Source organism: Elephas maximus, chromosome 2 (assembly GCF_024166365.1).
Source record: "Elephas maximus indicus isolate mEleMax1 chromosome 2, mEleMax1 primary haplotype, whole genome shotgun sequence".
In the NCBI taxonomy this organism is placed as follows: domain Eukaryota; kingdom Metazoa; phylum Chordata; class Mammalia; order Proboscidea; family Elephantidae; genus Elephas; species Elephas maximus.
In genome coordinates, this window is record NC_064820.1 from 52,195,295 (window position 1) to 52,217,855 (window position 22,561).

The 22,561-nt window shown below is 36.8% G+C and overlaps 1 protein-coding gene across 1 annotated transcript in view; it reads right to left on the reverse strand.

Annotated features, from left to right (window-relative positions):
* Window positions 1-22,561, reverse strand: part of HCN1 (hyperpolarization activated cyclic nucleotide gated potassium channel 1) — a 497,080-nt gene that overhangs the window by 319,404 nt on the left and 155,115 nt on the right. The window lies entirely within an intron of this gene.

Genomic DNA, 22,561 nt, shown 5'->3' on the forward strand with positions numbered 1-22,561 from the left:
AATTTAGATGCTGAATATTTGATGAAAATAAATAGGGTTAATTATTTTAGGCATGATAATATTTTACATTTTTAAGAATCCTGCTTTTTTACAGGTAGACATTCAAATGTTTAGTAATTAAATGATATTCTCTCTGGAATTCTCTTCATAATTGTATGGGAGGGGGTTTGCGTATAGAATATAGATGAAGCGAGACTAGTCAAGTGTTGATAATCGTTGAAGCTGAGGGAGGGTAAATTATACCGTTCTCCTGACTTTTGAACACATTTGAAATTTCCTAATAAGAAGTTAAAAAATGGATGTACATGTACATAGTAAAAATAATAAAAATAAAAAACCAACTAGAAAAGTTCACATGTGGAAATTTATTATATTATTCAGTGCATTTTTCATTTATAGATATTAGGAGCCCAGCTGGTGAAGTGGTTGAGAGCTACGGCTGCTAACCAAAAGGTCGGCAGTTTGAATCCACCAGCAGCTCCTTGGAAACTCTACGGGGCAGTTCCACTCTCTTCTATAAAGTCACTATGAGTTGAAATCCACTGGACAACAAGAGGTGTGTTTATATGTATAAATGGAGCCCCTAGTGGGGTGCAAATGGTTAACACCCTCACTGCTAACCACAAGTTTGCTTGGTTGAGTCCACCCAGAGGTGCCCCAGAAGAAAGGTCTGGTGATCTGCTTCTGAAGATTCAGCCACTGAAAACCCTACGCAGCACAGTTCTACTCTGACACACACAGGGTCACCATGAGTTGGAAAGGCTTTAAAACCTCTTCCTGAGAATAAGTTGTTTGTTTAAAAGTATAGCTGTTTATGGAAATCTGTGCTTTATTACTAAATAATTATTCTTCTTTTCCATTCATTTAACATTGATTATTATATAACAAAAGCTCATTGAAAATTGAAAATTCTTTTTAATTCTAAAGAAACATCTTTAAGAATATCACAGAAAAAGTGTTACACATTTAGTAACTTCAAAACTGCAAACTAATGGTGACAATTCTTAATGAAAATAAATATTCCCACCATCACCATCAACAGTAAAGAGATATACTGTCAATAATAAGAATTCAGGAGATCATTAGTCGTGAGGCTAGGGACACAGGTAAAACATTAATTTGTAGAGGGAATGTTCCATAGTGAGTCAATTATAACAGAGGTTATGTCATTACTTTTTTTTTTAATAGAACATAGACATTATCATATTTTAGTAATTTAAAAGAAAACAAAGTAGAAAATCTAAATTTCACTTTAACATTGACACACTCAAGTGAACAATTGCATAGCTTATACAGTGCTCCATAGTTTCTGCCCCTTTTCCTCTCTTCCTGTCTTGCCTTATCTATTGGAGAGGAACACAGCCAAGTTATACTTCATCACTGCTACATACAGTTTCCCTGCGATGCTGCCACTGGCACCGACCCCCTCCATCTGGCCTTAGTCTGAGCATAGTTTCCTCCACAAGTACTGCCAGTCTGTTACCATAGCAGCAGCTAAGAGAGCTACAAGAGGATGGAAAAGAAGGAAAGCACACTTCATTCCATGCTCCTCAGTGAGATTCTGAAATGGCTCCAATGTCCCACTGAAAATTTACTGGCAAAATCAGGTTCATAAAAGACACCCAGGCAGAGAAACACCTTTCCCAAGAGGAAATACATAGGTATTAGTGAAATATTTCATACCTGAAAACTGACAATTAAGGAGCATGATTGCATGGACAGAAGGTGACCTATAGATTACATGTTTCTCAAGTGGTGAAATGATGAAGCAGGGGCTTTCAGTCCTTTATTAATGGAACAGTAGACAGACGCACTGTAGCAGAAATGTTGTATCAGTGTTTTAAAATCCCTCTTAACTCAAAATCATGGACTGCTTCCTCAAACAGAGACATCAATAATTGAATGAGTATAAAGGCAAACATTTTCTAGCTAATGAATTATATAATTTCATGTTAAAAAAATCATTACCAGTATATAATTCTTATTTTAAAAGAGTACATACCTACATGTTTTCTGAATAGTATATCCTATCAGAAGTTCAACTATTACTCTTTTTTTATTCACAAACATTCTGTGCATAAAAGCACCATTAAATCAAAGCGTTGAGGCGCAGAGCCAAGATGGCGGAATAGATAGAGGCTTCCGGCAAGCCCTCTTTACAACAAACACCTGAAAAAACAAGTGAAACGAGTATATTTGTGACAAGCTGGGAGCCCTGAGCGTCAAAGGCAAGCTTAGACAACGAACTGAGGAGCAGGGGGAAGAAGAGGCCATTCAGAAGTGGAGAGGAGTTACCGGACTGAATCAGGGGGAGCCCTCAGGCACCAGTCCTGGAATGGTGGCAGCGGCAGTAGCGAGCTGGTATTAGCATTCTGCCGCAGTTTCCTCAGGGAGAAGCAGCCAGCCACACAGCCTACTCACACCTCTGGAATCTGAAGAGAATGGTGTTCTCGGCAAAAGCTAAGTACTTGCGTATATTTCACGGCGCCTCCCCAAACCCCCAAGCCGGCTTCAGTGGCTGAATCCCTGGGGCTGAGATAGACCTTGGTGAGCACCTAGAGCCATCCTCCTGGCCTTGGGGAAGGAAAAAATTTGCAACTGGGGGGAAAAGATAATTTGCTAGCTCCATTAACTGGGGGAGCTCAGGACAGAAGCGGCTCCTGTCCAGGCATAAACTGCCCATGGACCTTGAGCACCTTTCCCTTCTGCATGGACCTGTGTGGGCCTATTTCGGGAGAATAAGCCCTTTTGGCAAAGCCCAACCATTTCAGCTTTGTGGTGGAAAGGTGGGTGTTTGACGTTTGACATTGCTTTGCCTATTAAACAAGGTCCTCACCTACCCACAACAGAGACCTAAGGACTGGTAGCTCCACTCAGGTCACCCAGCCACCCGCAACAGGGGTCCAAAGACAACTGGTACCTCCCAGTCCTTACAACCAAAAACTCTGGGTGCCCATGGTCCCTCTACAGAGCCCACAAACCAGCACAGTCTAAGGAACAGAGACTCGTTTTCCTCAGAGACACTTGGGGGTCGGTTCTCAGCCGCCTGCCTTGTTCAGAGTGTGACCCCCTGCTGCAATCAGACACCAGTATATACACCAATCACCCCTACCCCTCTAAGACTGTAGGACAGAACCTGTACCGCACACTTGAAATCAGCTACCTGGAAACCTGAGCTGAATTCATGCAAGAAAACTGAATGGACTCCTAGACTGGTATACCTGATAATAGATCTAGCTAGCTAGGGACAGGACACCAGAGCTCCAAAGAAGAAAATAAGCAAGGTAGCTCACTCAAGCAACACATAGGAGTATAATAAAACAAAGCACGCAGTTACAACACAGTAAGCAAGCATAAACTAATACAATAACTTATAGATGGCTCAGAGACAATAGTCAATATTGACTCACATAAAGAAACGGACCATGATCACCTCAACAGGCTCTCAAAACAAAGACTCCAGGGATCTTTTAGATGAAAGTGCATTCCTGGAATTACCAGATGTAGAATACAAAAGTTTAATATACAGAACCCTTCAAGACATCAGGAAGGAAATGAGACAAAATGCAGAAAAAGCCAAGGAACACAGATAAAGCAACTGAAGAAATTAGAATGATTATTCAGGAACATAATGAAAAGTTTAATAAGCTGGAAAAATCCATAGACAGACAGCAATCAGAAATTCAGAAGACTAACAATAGAATTACAGAATCAGACAACTCAATAGAAAGTCAGAGGAGCAGAACTGAGCAAGTAGAAACGAGAATTTCTGAACTAGAAGATAAATCACTCGGCACTAATATATTTGAAGAAAAATCAGATAAAAAATTTAAAAAAATGAAGAAACCTTAAGAATCATGTGGGTCTCTATTAAGAGAAATAATCTACGAGTGATTGGAGTACCAGAACAGGGAGGGATAACAGAAAATACAGAGAAAATTGTTGAAGATTTGTTGGCAGAAAACTTCCCTGATATTGTGAGAGATGAGAAGATATCTATCCAAGATGCTCATCGAACTCCACATAAGGTAGGTGTTAAAAGAAAGTCACCAAGGCGTATTATAATCAAACTTGCCAAAACCAAAGATAAAGAGAGAAATATAAGAGCAGCGAGAGATAAACGAAAAGTCACCTACAATGGAGAGCCAATAAAAATAAGTTTGGACTACTTGGCAGAAACCATGAAGGCAAGAAGGCAAAGGGATGACATGTTTTAAAAACTGAAGGAAAAAAATTGCCTGCCAAGAATCATACATCCATCAAAACTGTGTCTTAAATATGAAGGTGAAATTAAGACATTTCCAGATAAACACAAGTTTAGGGAATTTGTAAAAACCAAACCAAAACTACAGGAAATAGTAAAGGGAGTTCTTTGGTTAGAAAATCAATAATACCAGGTATCAATCCAAGACTAGAACACTGGGCAGAGCAACCAGAAGTCAACCCAGACAGGGAAACCCAAAAACACAAAGCAAGATTATTAAAAAAGAAAAAAAAGCCCAACACAGGGTAACAGCGATGTTATTATACAAAAATGACAACATTAAAATAATAAAGAGGGGCTAAGAAATGTAATCATATACCTTCCATATGGAGAGGAAGATATGGTGATACAAAGAAATAACAGTTTTAAATTTAGAAAAATAGGTGTAAATAATCAGGTAACCACAAAGGAGACAAACTATCCTACTCATCAAAATAAAATACAAGGGGAAAATACAGACTCAGCAGAAACAAAATCAACAACAACAAATATGAGGAAAGGACAATATATAAAGAAAATCTACTCAGCACATAAGTGGGAAAAATAGTCAACACGCAAAAAAAGACATCAAAATGATAGCACTAAATTCATATTTATCCATAATTACCCTGAATGTAAATGGACTAAATGCACCAGTAAAGAGACAGTGGCAGAATGGATTAAAAAATAAGATCTTTCTATATGCTGCCTGTAAGAACACACCTTAGACTTAGAGACACAAACTAAAACTCAAAGGATGGAAAAAATATATATATCAAGCAAACAACAATCAAAAAGAGCAAGAGTGACAATATTAATTTCTGACAAAACAGACTTTAAGCTTAAATTCATCAGAAAGGATAAGGAAGGGCACTATATAATGATTAAAGGGACAATAAGGCAAGAAGATATAACCATATTAAATATTTATGCACCCAATGACAGGGCTGCAAGATACATAAAACAAACTCCATCAGCACTGAAAAGTGAGATAGTCAGCTCCATGGTTATAGTAGGAGACTTCAACACACCACTTTCGGTGAAGGACAGGACATCCAGAAACAAGCTCAATAAAGACACGGAAGATTTAAATACCACAATCAACCAACTTGACCTTGTAGACATATACAGAACACTCCACCCAACAGCAACCAAGTATACTTTCTTTTCTAGTACACATGGGACATTCTCTAGAATAGCCCACATATTAGGTCATAAAGCAAGCCTTAAACAGAATCCAAAACATTGAAATATTACAAGGCATCTTCTCTGACCATAAGGCCATAAAAGTGGAAATAAATAACAGAAAAAGCAGGGAAAAGAAATCAAACACTGGGAGGCTTAACAATACCCTGCTCAAAAAAGACTGGATTATAGAAGACATTAAGGATGGAATAAAGAAATTCAGAGAATCCAATGAAAATGAAAACACTTTCTATCAGAACCTTTGGGACATAGCAAAAGCAGTGCTCAGAGGCCAATTTATATCAATAAATGCACACATCCAAAAAGAAGAAAGGGCCAAAATCAAAGAATTATCCATACAACTTGAACAAATAGAGAGAGAGCAACAAAAGAAACCCACAGGCACCAGAGGAAAACAAATAATAAAAATTAGAGCTGAACTAAATGAAATAGAAAACAGAAAAACAATTGAAAGAATTAACAAGATCAAAAGCTGGTTTTTTGAAAAAATCAACAAAATTGATAAACCACTGGCCAAACTCACAAAAGAAAAATAGGAGAGGAAGCAAATAGCCCAAATAAGAAATGAGATGGACAATACTACAATAGAACCAACTGAAACTAAAAAGAATCCAATCAGATTACTATGAAAAATTATACTCGAACAAATTTGAAAACCTAGAAGACATGGATGAATTCCTAGAGACACACTACCTACCTACACTAACACAAACAGAGGCAGAACAACTAAATGGACCCATAACAGAAGAAGAGATTGAAAAGGTAATCAAAAAACTCCCAACAAAAAAAAAAAAGCCCTGGTCCGGATGGCTTCACTGCAGAGTTCTACCAAGCTTTCAGAGAAGAGTTAACACCACTACTATTAAAGGTATTTCAGAGCATAGAAAAGGACAGAATACTATCAAACTCATTCTATGAAGCCATCATATCCCTGATACCAAAACCAGGTAAAGACACCACAAGAAAAGAAAATTATAGACCTATATCCCTCATGAATGTAGATGCAAAAATCTTCAACAAAATTCTAGCCAATAGAATTCAACAACATATCAAAAAAATAATTCACCATGACCAAGTGGGATTCATACCAGGTATGCAGGGATGGTTCAACATTAGAAAAACAATTAATGTAATCCACCACATAAATATAACAAAGACAAGAATCATATGATTTTATCATTTGATGCAGAAAAACGCATTTGACAAAGTTCAAAGCTCATTCAGGATAAAAACTCACAAAATAGGAATACAAGGAAAATTGCTCAACATGATAAAGGGCAGTTATACAAAGCCAACAGCCAACACCACCCTAAATGGAGAGAGCCTGGAAACATTCCCATTGAGATTGAGAACCAGACAAGGATGCCCTTTATCACCACTCTTATTCAACATTGTGCTGGAAGTCCTAGCCAGAGCAATTAGGCTAGATAAAGAAACAGAGGGCATCCGGATTGGCAAGGAAGAAGTCAAAGTATCTCTATTTGCAGATGACATGATCTTATACACAGAAAACCCTAAGGAATCCTCAAGAAAACTACTGAAACTAATAGTTCAGCAGAGTATTGCGATACAAAATAAACATACAAAAATCAGTTGGATTCCTCTACACCAACAAAAAGAACATCGAAGAGGAAATCACCAAATCAATGCCATTTACAGTAACCCCCAAGAAGATACAATACTTAGGAATAAATCTTACCAGAGATGTAAAAGACTCATACAAAGAAAACTACAATAAACTTCTGCAAGAAACCAAAAGAGACTTATATAAGTGGAAGAACATACCTTGCTCGTGGATAGGAAGACTTAACATTATAAAAATGTCTGTTCTATCAAGGGAGATCTATACATTTAATGCAATTCCGATCCAAATCCCAAAGACATTCTTTAATGAGATGGAGAAACAAATCACCAACTTCATATGGAAGGGAAAGAGGTCCCAGATAAATAAGGCATTACTGAAAAAGAAGAACAAAGTGGGAGGCCTTACTCTACCTGATTTTAGAACCTATTATATCGCCGCAGTAGTCAAAACAGCCTGGTACTGGTACAACAACAGATACATGGACCAATGGAACAGAATTGAGAAACCAGACATAAATCCATCCATATATGAGCAGTTGATATTTGACAAAGACCCCAAAACAGTTAAATGGGGAAAAGACAGTCTTTTAAGAAATGGTGCTGGCATAACTGGATATCCATCTGCAAAAAAATGAAACAAGACCCATACCTCACTCAACGCACAAAAACTAACTCAAAATGGATCAAAGACATAACTATAAAATCTAAAATGATAAAGATCATGGAAGAAAAAATAGGGACAATGTTAGGAGCCCTAATACATGGCATAAACAGTATACAAAACATTATTAAGAATGCAGAAGGAAAGCTAGATAACTGGGAGCTCCTAAAAATCAAACACCTATGCTCATCCAAAGGCTTCACCAAAAGAGTAAAAAGACTACCTACAGACTGGGAAAAAGTTTTTAGCTATGGCATTTCTGATCAGCATCTGATCTCTAAAATCTACATGATACTGCAAAAACTCAACTGTAAAAAGACAAATAACCCAATTAAAAAATGGACAAAAGATATGAATAGACGCTTCACTAAAGAAGACATTCAGGTAGCTAATAGACACATGAGGAAATGTTCATGAATATTAGCCATTAGAGAAATGCAGATCGAAAGTACAATGAGATTTCATCTCACTCCAACAAGGCTGGCATTAATCCGAAAAACAAAAATAATAAATGTTGAAGAGGCTGTGGAGAGATTGGAACACTTATACACTGCTGGTGGGAATGTAAAATGGTACAACTGCTTTGGAAATTGATTTGGCATTTCCTTAAGAGCTAGAAAAAGAACTACCATATGATCCAGCAATCCCACTCCTTGGAATATATCCTAGAGAAATAAGAGCCTTTACACAAACAGATATATGCACACCCATGTGTATTGCAGCATTGTTTACAATAGCAAAAACATGGAAGCAACCAAGGTGTCCATCAACGGATGAATGGATAAATAAATTATGGTATATTCACACAATGGAATACTGCGCATCAATAAAGAACAGTGAGGAATCTGTGAAACATTTCATAACATGGAGGAACCTGGAAGGCATTATGCTGAGTGAAATTAGTCAGTTGCAAAAGGACAAGTATTGTATAAAACCGCTATTATTAGAACTTGAGAAATAGTTTAAACTGAGAACAAAACATTCTCTTGTGGTTATGAGAGGGGGGAGGGAGGGAGGGTGGGAGAGGGGCATTCACTAATTAGATAGTAGATAAGAACTACTTCAGGTGAATGGAAAGACAACACACAATATGGGGGGGGGCAGTCAGCACAATTGGACTAAACCAAAAGCAAAGAAATTTCCTGAATAAACTGAATTGCTTCAAAGGCCAGCGTAGCTGGGGCAGGGGTCTGGGGACCATGGTTTCAGGGGACTTCTAAGTCATTTGGCATAATAAAATCTATTAAGAAAATGTTCTGCATCCCACTTTGAAGAGTGGAGTCTGGGGTCTTAAACGCTAGCAAGCAGCCATCTAAGATGTTTCAATTGGTCTCAACCCACCTGGATCAAAGCAGAATGAAGAACACCAAGGATACAAGGCGATTATGAGCCCAAGAGACAGAAAGAGCCACATGAACCAGTAACTACATCATCCTGAGACCAGAAGAACTAGATGGTGCCTGGCTACAACCAATGACTGCCCTAACAGGGAACACAAAACAGAACCCCTGAGGGAGCAGGAGAGCAGTGGGATGCAGACCCCAAATTCTCATGAGACCAGACTTAATGGTCTCACTGAGACTGGAAGGACCCCGGTGGTCATGGCCCTCAGACCTTCTGTTGCCCCAGGACAGGAACCATTCCTGAAGCCAACTCTTCAGACATGAATTGGACTGGACAATGGGCTGGAGAGGGATTCTGGTGAGGAGTGAGCTTCTTGGATCAGGTGGACACTTGAGACTATGCTGACATCTCCTGCCTGGAGGGGAGATGAGAGGGTGGAGGGGGTTAGAAGCTGGCAAAATGGACACAAAAAGAGAGAGTGGAGGGAGACAGCGAGCTGTCTCATTAAAGGGAGAGTAATTGGGAGTGTGTAGCAAGGTGTATATGGGTTTTTGTGTGAGAGACTAACTTGATTTGTAAACTTTCACTTAAAGCACAATAAAAATTATTTTAAAAATTGTAAAAAAAATAAAGCATTGAGGCTAAAGAGATAGGATAAAAAAAAAAAATTACTTTGTAGAGGGAGGGTTCCATAGCAAGTCATGTGTAAGAGCTTATATAGGAGGCTATGTCATGTTTTTTTTTTTTTAATAGAACATAGACATTAGCATGTTTTACAATAAAGATCAATGAATCTTAATATTTGCTTTAAAAGAGACTACCATGAAAGCTTTTGGCAAGCAGGAATATTTTTAACTCTTATAGTTAATGCGATGATTAATGAAATGGAAATCTTTCTTAAAAAGTCATCTTGTCCTTCTACCTCCGAGTGGGGCTACAGAACAATCTTGGACGTTGGCCATTATGTCCTCCTTTTGAAAGCCAGACAGATTCGGATTGCGTCACCTGTCTTGCAGTCCAGAGTATTCTCCATGCTCTTAATTTTCGCTTTTTTCTTTTAAATTTATGTAACAGAAGATTGCTAAGATTTCCTCAAATATTCAATACCATTTCTGTTCCCATAATAAAGCATCGTGCATTATCTTTTCTTGGAAAAATTAGAGAAAAAGAACAATAGTGAGTTCTACTAACAATCATAGCACTGAACACTTCAAAACACAGGGCAGCCTTGGTGAAAAGACTGACATTTTTAAACATTTCTTATTCAAGGTCAAACTTTCCTATAGCAAACATCTATGATTTTATATCAACTAGTAATAGAAATTTTACAAATAAGAGAAATGTTGGTTTTAATGGATAGTGGGTATATTTAGGGCATTCAGAGGATGTGAGTGGACTGTACTGCAATATCTAGTTTGAGAAGCTAATAGGTACAACAACAAATCCTGTCCACAAGGCCATGGGTTTGGCTTCCAGATAGAAGCCATTTCAAGTTAAAAACCTCTAAGGCTGGTGAACAAAGGGTTTTTATCATCATTCTCATTTGCCATAACTTTATTTATCTGAGTATCCAAACTGTTTTAAAAAAACTTCAATATTTTGTCAATTCTGCATATGTTTATTAATTACCTATGCTGTCCAAAGGACAGAGCTAGAAACAAGGATAAAAATGATATTTTTCTTCTTTTTTCAAGGTCTTTAAACATGATTAACACACAACATTCTTTCTTCTTTGAGCTTAATAAATGATTCCTATTAATATGAATATTTAGCATGTCCTCAGCTTAGTGTCATTTTCTGCTGAATTGAGATTGTTCATTTGTAACAATGAAGATACCTCCACTCAAAGAAAAACAGTGAGATTACCCCACAATGAACGTAATAACTCAGAGGTACAAGTAGCTGAAGAGATTTGATTGCTTAGGGAGTGAGATATATTTAGGTGCACAGAACTATCTGGGTTACATAAAGATGCAGATGTGTAAGATAGAGAACATTGTTTGTGGATTATGCTCAAAGGAGCGCTGGTAGTCAGTGCTCGGCTGCTAACAGAAAAGTCAGTTCAAACCCACCAGCCCCTTTGAGAGAAAAAAGACCTGATGATTTGCTCCTCTAAAGATTTCAACCTAGGAAACCCTATGGGACAATTCTACTCTGTCCTATAGGGTTGCGATGAGTCAAAATCAACTCGACGGCAATGGGTTTGGTTTGCTTTTCCAGGAGCATAGATGAAGTATTGATTGACTAAGACTGCCTGGAGAAGTCAGGGTAGACTCCCTAAAGAAATAATGCTTCAGCTGAGTCTTAACAAAGAATTAGGAAATTTTCATGCAGACAATATGAAATGAAGGTCATCTCAATCCTGAGTCATGTATGCAATATGTCAGAAGAATCTAATAATTTAGGTAAAATCTAGACCTACACAATTTAATTTTTTCTGTAAGACTCAAAAGTTTAAAAAAAACTCATGTGCCATGAACATTATTATTTTTATTGAATTGGCTTTCTTTAAAAAATATTAAAAATTTTACTCTAGAGGACCAATGTTTAGGTGGAGGTGTGTCACTGAATTCCACAGTAGCCATTGTCATATTCATAGAAAAGAGTCTATAAAAACATACTCTAACTCTCACAGAGAAAATCAAAAGAGGATTTAGCAAAAGAGGTGGACAAAACTACACAATTATGCCAAGTTGCATTAGGGTGTCAATAAGTATATTTGACGGGAATGTAAGATTTTGGATAGAATGAAGTAATACTTATTACAATGAAAACATTTCCTCATTTATGAATGCTCACTAAGTTCCAACTCATGCCGCAATGGACTTAAAATATGAAGAAGACACAGTTTCATCTTTTAAGAATTTACTGCTTTGGTGACATAGAGGGACACTAAAACATATTATGACCATATAATATAATGAGGATTACATTTGAGAGATGTACACAGAGCATTATGAAAACATACAGCAGAGTGACACTATTAAAAGCAAATGCCCTTGATCTTAGCATTACCAGTGAACAAGGCCTCATCGAGAAAGTGACTGGAGTTTCAAATTTATAAAAGGAGTTAAGAACTAATGATACCACCGAGTTCTTCGGCTTTAGAAAAAGGTACTGCTTATGATAAAACAGAAAAGTTAAATTATAACGTAAACAAATCACAAGAAGTCCGGAACGAGAGCTCACCGGAAGGACATTTCAATGTTAAAAAGAAAGGAAGAAAGGAAAGGAGGGAATAGGTAAGAAAGAAATTTATTTATCTATTTTTTTTAAATCTACATTTCCCACCTGATGAAATTGTGGAATCAAAATGACTCCATCCCACATTAAAGATATTTGTTTCAAAGGAATAAAAATTATCCTTAGAAACTTGGTATTATGGTTTCCTATTTATTTTCTGTTCCTCCAATTATATTTTAAAGATAAGTACTACACAATTTGATATATGCCCACAAAACCTTATTATGGTATATGGACCATCTGTGCACAGTTTTCATTGTAGCATATGGAGGACAGAAGGAATATCATAGCTGATGCCAAAACACACGACAACTGCTGCTTCAACGCTTTCTGTAAAGTCCATCATTCTGTATTAGTTTTTGTTTTGGTTTTGTTTTTGTTTCTGTAGAGAGAATTAAGGCACCTGCCCAATGAAGTTTTTATTATCCTTAGTGAATTCTCCTTAGCTGGATGGTGTCAAACTCAGGAATTTTAAGAAATTAACATATTTGCCCAAAACCATTAGTAAAGTCACTATTGAAACTGCTGTAGTCAGTCATGTGTTCATTCAACAAATATCCACTGAATGTATGTTGATGTCTTAGAGAAACTTTAACAAAACTGCATAACAATAAACACCATTCAGTGAAATTAAAAATGTAGTAAACATCTACTCTATACAAAGAGCTATCTTAACTAAAAAGGTACCTTCTTTGTTTTCAGGGCTGTTTTTGGAATCACATACCAGGAATGCCAAATAACTATAATAATCAGGATTGGTTAATGTATAAATAAGGAGCCCTGGTGGCTCAATGGTAAAAAGTATTCCGCTGCTAACTAAAAGGTGGGGGTTCAAACCCACCAGCCACTTCGCAGGAGAAAGATGTGACATTCCACTTCTGTAAAGATTTACAGCCTTGGAAACAGTATGAGGCAGTTGTACTCTGCTCTATAGGGTTGGTGTGAGTCTAAATCGATTTGGCGGCAGTAGGTTTGGTTTTTGATAGGTATAATTATAAATAGGTGTAACATTCACACAAAGATGCCATATGTGGATAAGATCACCATTCTTCTAAAGACCTCTATATTAGTTTCCTAGGGCTGCCATAACAAAGTACCACAGAGTGGGTAGCTTACAAGGACAGAAATGCATTGTCTTATAGTTCTGGAGGCTAGTCCTCTAAATTCAGGGTTTAGGCAAGCCCATGAAGGATCTAGGCTAGATTGTTTCTTGTCCCTCCCAGCTTCTTTGTTTTGCCTAGTAGTCATACAGCTAAAATCCTTGATGTTCTTCCATTACTTTAAAATATAGAAATTTACTTTCTTAACAGTCTTTGAAATTTGATTATGCTAAATGATTACAAAAGTCATCTATCAAGAATTATTACCTTCAGCTTCATTTTAAGCCATATATTTAACTTTACTGAGTAAATAATTAAATGTCCATGACAATTTTGACAAGTTATAGAAATGCGCTTTAAAATCTTTGGTTGGAATATCTGCTGTCATAAAAATTAAACCTGTGCACAATGAAGCCATAGTGTGGCCCTCAGCATCTATCTCAAAGAATAAGCATTAATCAGTATTATATTCCTACAAAGAGCCTAGGTGGCACAACCATTAAGTGCTCGGATGCTAACTGAAAGGTTGGCAGTTGGAACCCACCCAGCCCAGGCTCAGTGGAAGAAAGATCTAGTGATCTGCTTCCATAAAGATTACAGGCAAGAAAACCCTACGGGGAAGTTCTACTCTATCACAAGGGGTGGCAATGAATCAGAATCGACTCGGTGGCATTCAACAATGTACTCCTACCATACATTTAAAAGGAAATGAAATTTGAGTTGATAATTTTGTTTACATTGCCAGTAGTTTTATTCAGAGCATATTTTGACCTCTGAGAAATTCTTAAAATGTGAACCTCTTTTCATCAGCAAATTAAAAAAAGCATTTAAAACATAAGCACTTACTTGCCTGACCCTGACCAAAGTTTATTTTTTCTAATTTAAAAAGAAAACACAAAGTATAACAGTTTTTTATATTAAGTACAACTGTAAAGGAAAATTAGCCTCTTCGGTAATGAATAAACAATTAAAAACCAGGTAACATTTTATGTTGCTTTTAAGTTAGAGATAGTTTAACATCTGCCTCCAGTAATTGTAATGATAATGACGAGGATAAGGATTAAAGTATTATTTTATATAGTAGTCAATGTATTAAGTACTAGGCAAACTCAATTGCTTGCTTAAATCCTATTGGAAATAAAGTCAGGGTAATACACACACACGATTAAATGTAAAGTGAATTAAATATGTTAAAAATCATTATTAATTCCCCCAAACCAAGTTCGAGATTAATAGTACTTCCCATTTTGCAAATGAGTAAAGTGGGTAAGAGAGAGTAAGTGACTTGCCCAAGGCTACAGAACTAGTCATCTGCACAAATTCCAGTTTAGAGTCCACTGCTGTACACTCTTCCCTAGATTCTCTCTATAATATTAACCCAGGTCTTCTTGTAGGTTAACCGTCAATGAGTTGAAGATTTTAACTATAAAATATGAAGTTCTAATTCTCAGTTATTGCCAGCCATTCTTCCCACTTCTGGGGTCATTTTGAGGTCCTTCTTCAAACTTGGCCTCACCTCCATTTTAGGGTAGTCCTGATCTTGAAGAGGAAAAATAAAGGACCTTTGCCTAAAATCCCAGGGACAGAGCAGTAAGTTGCCACTGTTTGGAGCTCTGGTGGCACAGTGGTTAAGTGCTCAGACGCTAACCAAAAGGTCTGCGGTTCAAATCCACCAGCCACTCCTTGGAAACACTATGGAGGCAGTTCTCTGTCCTATAGGTTGTTACGAGTCAAAAACGACTCTGTGGCAATAGTTTGCCATTGTTTACCCGACTCTGAACAGACTGAGATATTCTCCCTTTGGGCTCCAGAAACTTCCTTCCCATTACAATTTTTTCTTTGCTTGACTATTTCTCAGAATAGACAGTGACAACAGCAAGCGCAGACGCCATGTCATATTGATTTTTATATTTCCGCTGCATGGCACATAGTACACATTCCACAAATGGTTGTGACTTAAATTGCTGAAGATAACGTGACCAGTAATGGTGGAGATGGGATCTAAACCCAACTAGATCTAATTTCAAAATTAGATCTGATTTTTTTTTTTTTTTAACTCAAGTTTACTCCATTGTCTTAGAAAAAGAATACACTTTCAGTTGAAAATAAATTCAATAAATTTGTTTAGTTTCACTTGGTGGTTTGAATCCACCAGCCCACTCCATGAGAGAAAGATGTGGCAGTCTGCATCTGTAAAGATTTTACAGCCTTGGAAACCCTATGGGTCAGTTCTACTCTTTCCTGTAGGGTCCCTATGAGTTGGAACTGACTAGATGGCAATGGAGTTTTTATTTATTTACCAATATGTAAGTGGACTGTTTTGGTGTTTTAATCCTATAGATAAATTTAGATTAAATAATTAAAATCTTCACTTATATGCCAGTTCATTGAGAGACATAGATAGAAAAAAAGATCCATTATTTATGTAGTCTGCTATCACACATTCTAGAAGGACACTCTTCTTCCAAATGTATGTCTGATCTACCTTTCCTAAATCCCATCATTTTTTATTTGTACTTGTAAATTAAGATTCTCTGCTCTGATAGTAATCTGTTATTATTCCTGTAATAACGCTAATAGTTTGTCTTTCATAAATACCGTATTTTAGAGTTATAGCAAGTGTTTTCATCCAGAACTAACTTTTAGCCACCAGATTTATCACACATATATGATAAAATGGCAGTTTATCATACTATAGTGGCTTGTGAGTTTGCTGTGATGCTGGAAGCTATGTCACTAGTATTTCAAATACTAGAAGGGACAAGTTTCAGTGGACAAGTTTCAGTGGAGCTTCCAGACTAAGACAGGCTAAGAAGAAAAGGTTAGTGACCTACTTCGAAAAAATTAGACAGTGAAAACCCTATGGAACACAGAATACTGTCCAAGACTTCAACTTGCTCACTTTGGACAAATTATCAGAAGGGAACCAATGACTGGAGAAGGATATCATGTTTGGTAAAGTGGAAGGCCACTGAAGACAAGGGAAACCCTCAGTGAGATGGATTGACACAATGGCCACAACAATAAATTCAAACATATCAACATTCACAAAGATGGCGCAGGATCTAGCAACATTTTGAACTGGAGCCAACTTGAAGGTAACTAACAATAATAACAACAAAAACTTTTAACCTGTATGTAAAAGTACCATGGATCAGCTGGCTTTCATTACTAGGTTTTACTGGTTGTTAAACATTTTGATTAATATCTCTCTTCTAACACAGAATTTTTCATTTTGATTTTTTCACTGAACAATTTTAAGATTAGGGAAAAGCAGGCATTCCTATTCCTATTTTATTAATATGGAATCTAGATCTCAGGGAGGTTAAGTAAGCTTCTGAAAGCTCATGCTGCCTAACAAATATTAAAAATATATAGAAATAAGCAAACATCCCCAGAAAGCAGAAAGTGGAAATACACCAAAGAAAATGTCTCTTTCAAAATTTTGTCTTAAGGTCAACACTGTCTTCAAAATCTATAAAATATGACAAGATAATTCTGAAATTTCTCTACTTGGGCCTTTCAGTCTCAATGATAAGAAAATTATAGATTACATCATTTAAATTGAAAGCATAGGTTATAAAGGAACATCTAACTGGTATGATAATCAAAGATCACAGACATGGTCATTAAAGTAAAAACAAGTAAAATGTAGTGAAGTTTCCACAAGCTTTATGGAATCTAAGAGTTTAAAAGTGACACATGAGGAAGGAAATATTCTACTCTTTCAAAGAATTGAAGCAGAGGAAAGATTGGTGTGTACTTCTAAGTTTAAAACAAAGAAATTAATAGGTTATCTACTCCCTCTTTTGCTCCAATTGGATCAATGCTTCTTAAGAATTAAAGTTCATAACATCCCTTTTCCCACACTATAAAGGAGAAAATGAAGATCATTGTGGCATGTTAATATAAGATTGTTTTTTCCTAGTCCAATGAACTCAAGAACCCCTTTCCTAAATATTTCCTTCTTTTACTATGCACTAATTCTAAAGAAAGCAGCATGCACTCTCTTGCCCCACTAAAAAGACAAACATTATATTTCACTTTATTCTTTCAACGTGCAAAAGATTATTAGTCACTAATTAGGGAGATAATGAATAATGAGGGCAAATGACAGCCCAGATAAATCCAATTTCAGTGGCTTCATTAAACAATTGAAAGGTGGAGGCAGAGATACAGGTCTCTGAGCCAGTTTTGTCTAATAGTGAGGTTGTCCAATGTATCTTATTTGAGAAATAGTCTCCTATCCACCTAAAATGTGTCAAGGTAATGAAGGAAACACTGGGTATCTTGGGGGAGGGTAAGTAACTAGTGATGACTGTGGAAAAATTCCTAAATGAGGAGAGTATTAAAACCAAGTCATTTTGATCAGATCCAAATGGTGTCTTGGGCAAAACACCAAATTAAAATAGGCAAGAACAAAAGCACCCACTTGAATTTAAAAACAGCTGAAGATAAACATTTTTCTCATGGGGTAAGCTCTTAAGGAAATTTAGTTTTCTCCACAGTAGCCAAATCGCTTTTTATGTTTTATTATGAATAGCTTTCACCCAAGTTACATAAACTGTGAGGTTAAGGGCACAGTCCTCCAGCAGCCAAGTCTACACAAGACTTCCTACCTAACTGCAAGGAGTTAGAGTCCCAACTACAAAGTTAGAGGAAAAGGGTCCACATGAGACCATCCTAACTTCTGACATCAACTTCAAGGTCACAGATTTTCTACAACCCTCAAGTTCAATAATTCACTAGAAAGACTCACAGTACTCACTGAAAGCTGGTGTATTCGCAGATATGATTTATTACAGGGAAACGATGCCAATTAAAATCAACCAAAGGAAGAGACACATAGGAAGGAGTCTAGGAGGGCTCTAAACCCAAAATTTCCATTGTCTTCAGAATGAGCTACCCTCTGGTATTGATGTGTGGTAATATTCACAGAGAATTACCAACCTGGAAAGCTCAACTGAGATTCAGTGTCTGAATTTTTTATTGGAGCTTTATTACATAGGCATAATTGATTGATTGATACACCACATGGTCTGAGGGGCCCACCTTGAGTCAACTCATTAGGCTAAAATATCAGGCGTGGTCCCAGGGCCACACCTTGAAAAACAAAGACACTCCTATATCTCAGGCAATTCCAGTATTTAGAGGATAACTTCTTGGAGAAAGGAGCAAGGACCGGACCTCTTACTGGGCAAAGTTCAGTACCCTAATACACAATTTTGTTCACAAATTTTTCAGCTTTATTAATTGCAACTAAACTAAACATACTTTGGACATGTTGTCAGGAGAGATCAGTCCTTGGAGAAGGACATCATGCTTTATAAAGTACAAGGTCATCGAAAAAGAGGAAGACCCTCAACAAGATGGACTGACACAGTGGCTGCAACAATGGGCTCAAGCATAATAATGATTGTGTGCATGGCACAGGACAGGGCACTGTTTCATTCTGTTGTACATAAGGTCACGAGTCGGAATCTACTCAAAGGCACTTAACAACAACAACAAACAAACGAACAATTATACAACTTTCAGTTAATCATTAAAGCTTTCTAGGAATTTGCTAATTTTCCCAAGTCAAGGTGAAAATATATAAATGGGACTGCTTCTACTGTATTTTTCTGGCTACCCTAGATTCTTCAAATAAACACGATACGCAGAATGCCATTAAGTTTCTGAATTTTCTTGTCTCTTTATGCACTTACACTTTTATTATCTGTATTGCTGTATCGATTATATAAACAGATATAATAATGGAGATGAATTCAGAGAAGGTGCCTGGAGACAAAGCAATGCTGACCTAGAAGCCAGAGGGAGTTGAGATTTGACTACAATGTTTAATGAATATGAAGCTCAGGTCAAGTCATTCGTCCCTCAGTTTCCTGTTCTGAACCCCGTCAGAAAGGTTAATCAGGGCCTGATCCTAAACCACTGACTTAACTCATGTCTGAAAGTACTTTGTAAATCATACAGCAGGGCATAAATACACTTAAAGAAGAAACAAAATTGATGCCTGCTCCAAGTCACATTATGCTACTAAAAAAACAACTACCAGCAAGCTTATAATATAAAGTTACATTTTTAAATACGGTATTTTGTGGCTTTCAGAAAATGGCCAGTTTCTATATTTAATGTTCTTAGTGCTTTGGAGCATTTTAAAACCACTTAAATGGAAAAAAAAAAATTTAGCTGTATTTGAAAGATCAAGTAAATACTTCTGTGTAGAGAAGAGATGATTCTCCAACCGAAGAAATCGGCAACCATAATTTCACCCAATTCTTCCTCAATTAGTGACAAAATACCAACTTAGTTAAAAAAAAAAAAAATGGTATTCCTTGGAGTGGCAAAAACGGTTTGCAGTCATTCAATTAATAAGGGCTCTATGTTACGTGAAGTCCCTCAGTGGTGCAAATGGTTAAACGATCAACTACTAAGCAAAAGATTGGTGGCTTGAATCTACCCAGAGATGCCTCAGAAGAAAGGCCTGGTGATCTACTTCTGAATGGTTAAAACCAAAAAAACCTGTTACCATGAAATTGATTTCAACTCATAGTGACCCTACAGCTTTGAAAACCCTCCTGAGTGTAGCTCTACTCTGCACACACAGGGCTGCCGTAAGTCAGCATCGACTCAATGGCATCTGTTTTTGTTTTTGTTTTTTTTGATTATATGTTAGCATTCCATTAAGTTGCATAGCCATGGAACCCAAACGTGAAATCTGTGAACAAGCATGTTTAGAGTGAAGAAATTATAGCCAATGCACTTCGTAGGCTCTTGGCTTTCAAAACAACTGTGATCTTCAGAGCTCGTCTCATGCCCACTCCCAAAGGACCTGACAAAATAATATATTTTAACTAACCATTTTTCACAATTTTCAAAAAGAGTAAGCTAAGCATTTATGTACATTAACTTCTTGAAACCTTGCCTTGACTTTATAAGTTAGGTTCTGTAATTCCCATTTTACAAGCAAGGCAACTGAAGGCACAGAGACGTTTCCATAACTTTCCCAATGTCCCAAAGCTAATAAAATGTAGACACAGGAGTTATCTAGACAGACTGGATCCAAAGAGGGAGAGGGCCAAGGGAGGGCATAGAGACAAGTGATGGTGGTGGGCAGGTCTTAAAAAAACAAACAAAAAAAAAAACAGAATTTTGGATTTGAAATATTATATTAAAAATATTGAGTATAATCCACAGGTCTAAAATTAAAGGAATGCTCAACCACACATAAATGATTATATGGAAAAATAATATAGTAATCATGCTTAGAATTTAACCAGTATCTCTGTCCCAAATGTGGTTGTTTCATATAAATTATCTTTAAAAAAAAAAAAAAAAAGGCAAATCCACTGGCGTAGAGTCCATCTCTACTCATAGAGACCCTATAGGACAGAGTAGAACTACCCGATAGAGTTTCCAAGGAGTGCCTAGTGGATTTGAACTGCTGACCTTTTGGTTAGCAGCCATAGCGCTTAACCACTACGCCACCAGGGTTTCCAAATTATCTACAGAACAGTGAAATTGAAAAATCATTGATAAATCCTTCTTCTTGTTGACAGTACTGGCACTGTTAATTCTACCATTTAAACGTTTCTTAACTTTGTTCTCTCCTCTACCATTTCTATTTTAATTTCCTTGTTCTGGGCTTTGAAAGAGCCTTCCCACTGAGGTAAGTCTCCCTGATTTCAATCTCCCTCGCCATTGTTCACTCTCCATGTTGGATACAAGGTTGTCTTTACAGTAATAAATCTGATCCTGGCACTCTTGTGCTCTCATTACTTCAAAGGCAAATCCTTATTGTCTACAGAATAAAATTCAATCTCCTTAGTTCAGGCTGAAGAAACCCTGGTGGCACAAATGGTTGAGCACTCCACTGCTAACCAAATGGTTGGGGGTTAGAATCTACTCAGCGGCTCAGTGGGAGAAGACCTGGCAATCTACTCTCCTAAGATTACATCCTAGAAAACCCTATGGGGCAGTTCTGTTCCCTCACATGGGGTCTTTATGAGTTGGAAAAGCCACTTGACGGCACCGAAAAACTATAACTGCAGTCTGTAAAGCCCCTACTTACACTCCCTGACTAATTGTCTGGACCCCTCTTCTTCCTCCTACAGACCTTTTCTCAACCACGCTTGAAAGTACCTCAAATGTGTATTTTTCATTCCCTTCTGTTTTTTTTTTTGAGGGCTAGATATCTTTCTCTTGCACTTTATCTGGTAAACTCCTACACTTTATTCAAATTCTGTTCCAATGTGATATTTCAGAGATGATTTTCCCAGCCACAGCCAATCTTTCCCTCCTTTATATTTCTGTAATGCTTCGTTCATATGGTTTTTAGCCCTCATCTGACTTTAATTATTCACTAAATATCATCTTTGCTAGGCTGTTGGACCCGCAAAGTTAGAGACTATAGACTTTATCATCTAAACAAAACATTAGATGCTAAAACATTTGTGGTCATTCTCTAAACTATAGAGATTTGAAGCTTGAATGGTTTATTTGCTTTTATGTTAGAGCAGGCTTAATAAAATCATTTCTGAGAAGAATATTGATCATTCTATCAACCTTCTTTTCAGGTGTTTTTTTTTTATTAGATTATTAGATTACCTAATTTATATAAAAGAATGCGATTTCCAACTTTTAATACTTGACTGTCTATTAAAATTTGATACTTTGAAATACAGCCATTTGATAATAACCTTGTAATTACTTCCATTCATTTTTTTTAAAGCTAAATTGAATTTATGAAGCATTTCTCTAAGTATATTCACCTCATCCATTCTCTACCCTTGGAATGAGACAAAATATACCCTTGAATTAAGACAAATCATCAGAGTGTTCTATATACTTTATTTTTATCACAACATATGGTACTAAGGCACTTTTAAACTGAGTATTAAGAGATTATCCTACAGTATTTGATGTCCTTCAGACAAGGTGATCAAAGCCCTCCGCTATGTTCATTTGGACCAGTGGGCTGTATTCTGAGTTGTTTTTATTTTTGTGGAAGGAATATTTTTATTATGTACCATTTAATTTATTTGGACATTGCTTAACCTACATGGAAATGCTTAAAACAAAATGCTTGCAAATGGAAATTTATAAAGAAAAGTGTATGTAATTTCCTGAGCTGTAATACATTCCCAACCTTGGGCTCTCTTTCTCCTGTAAACTGAC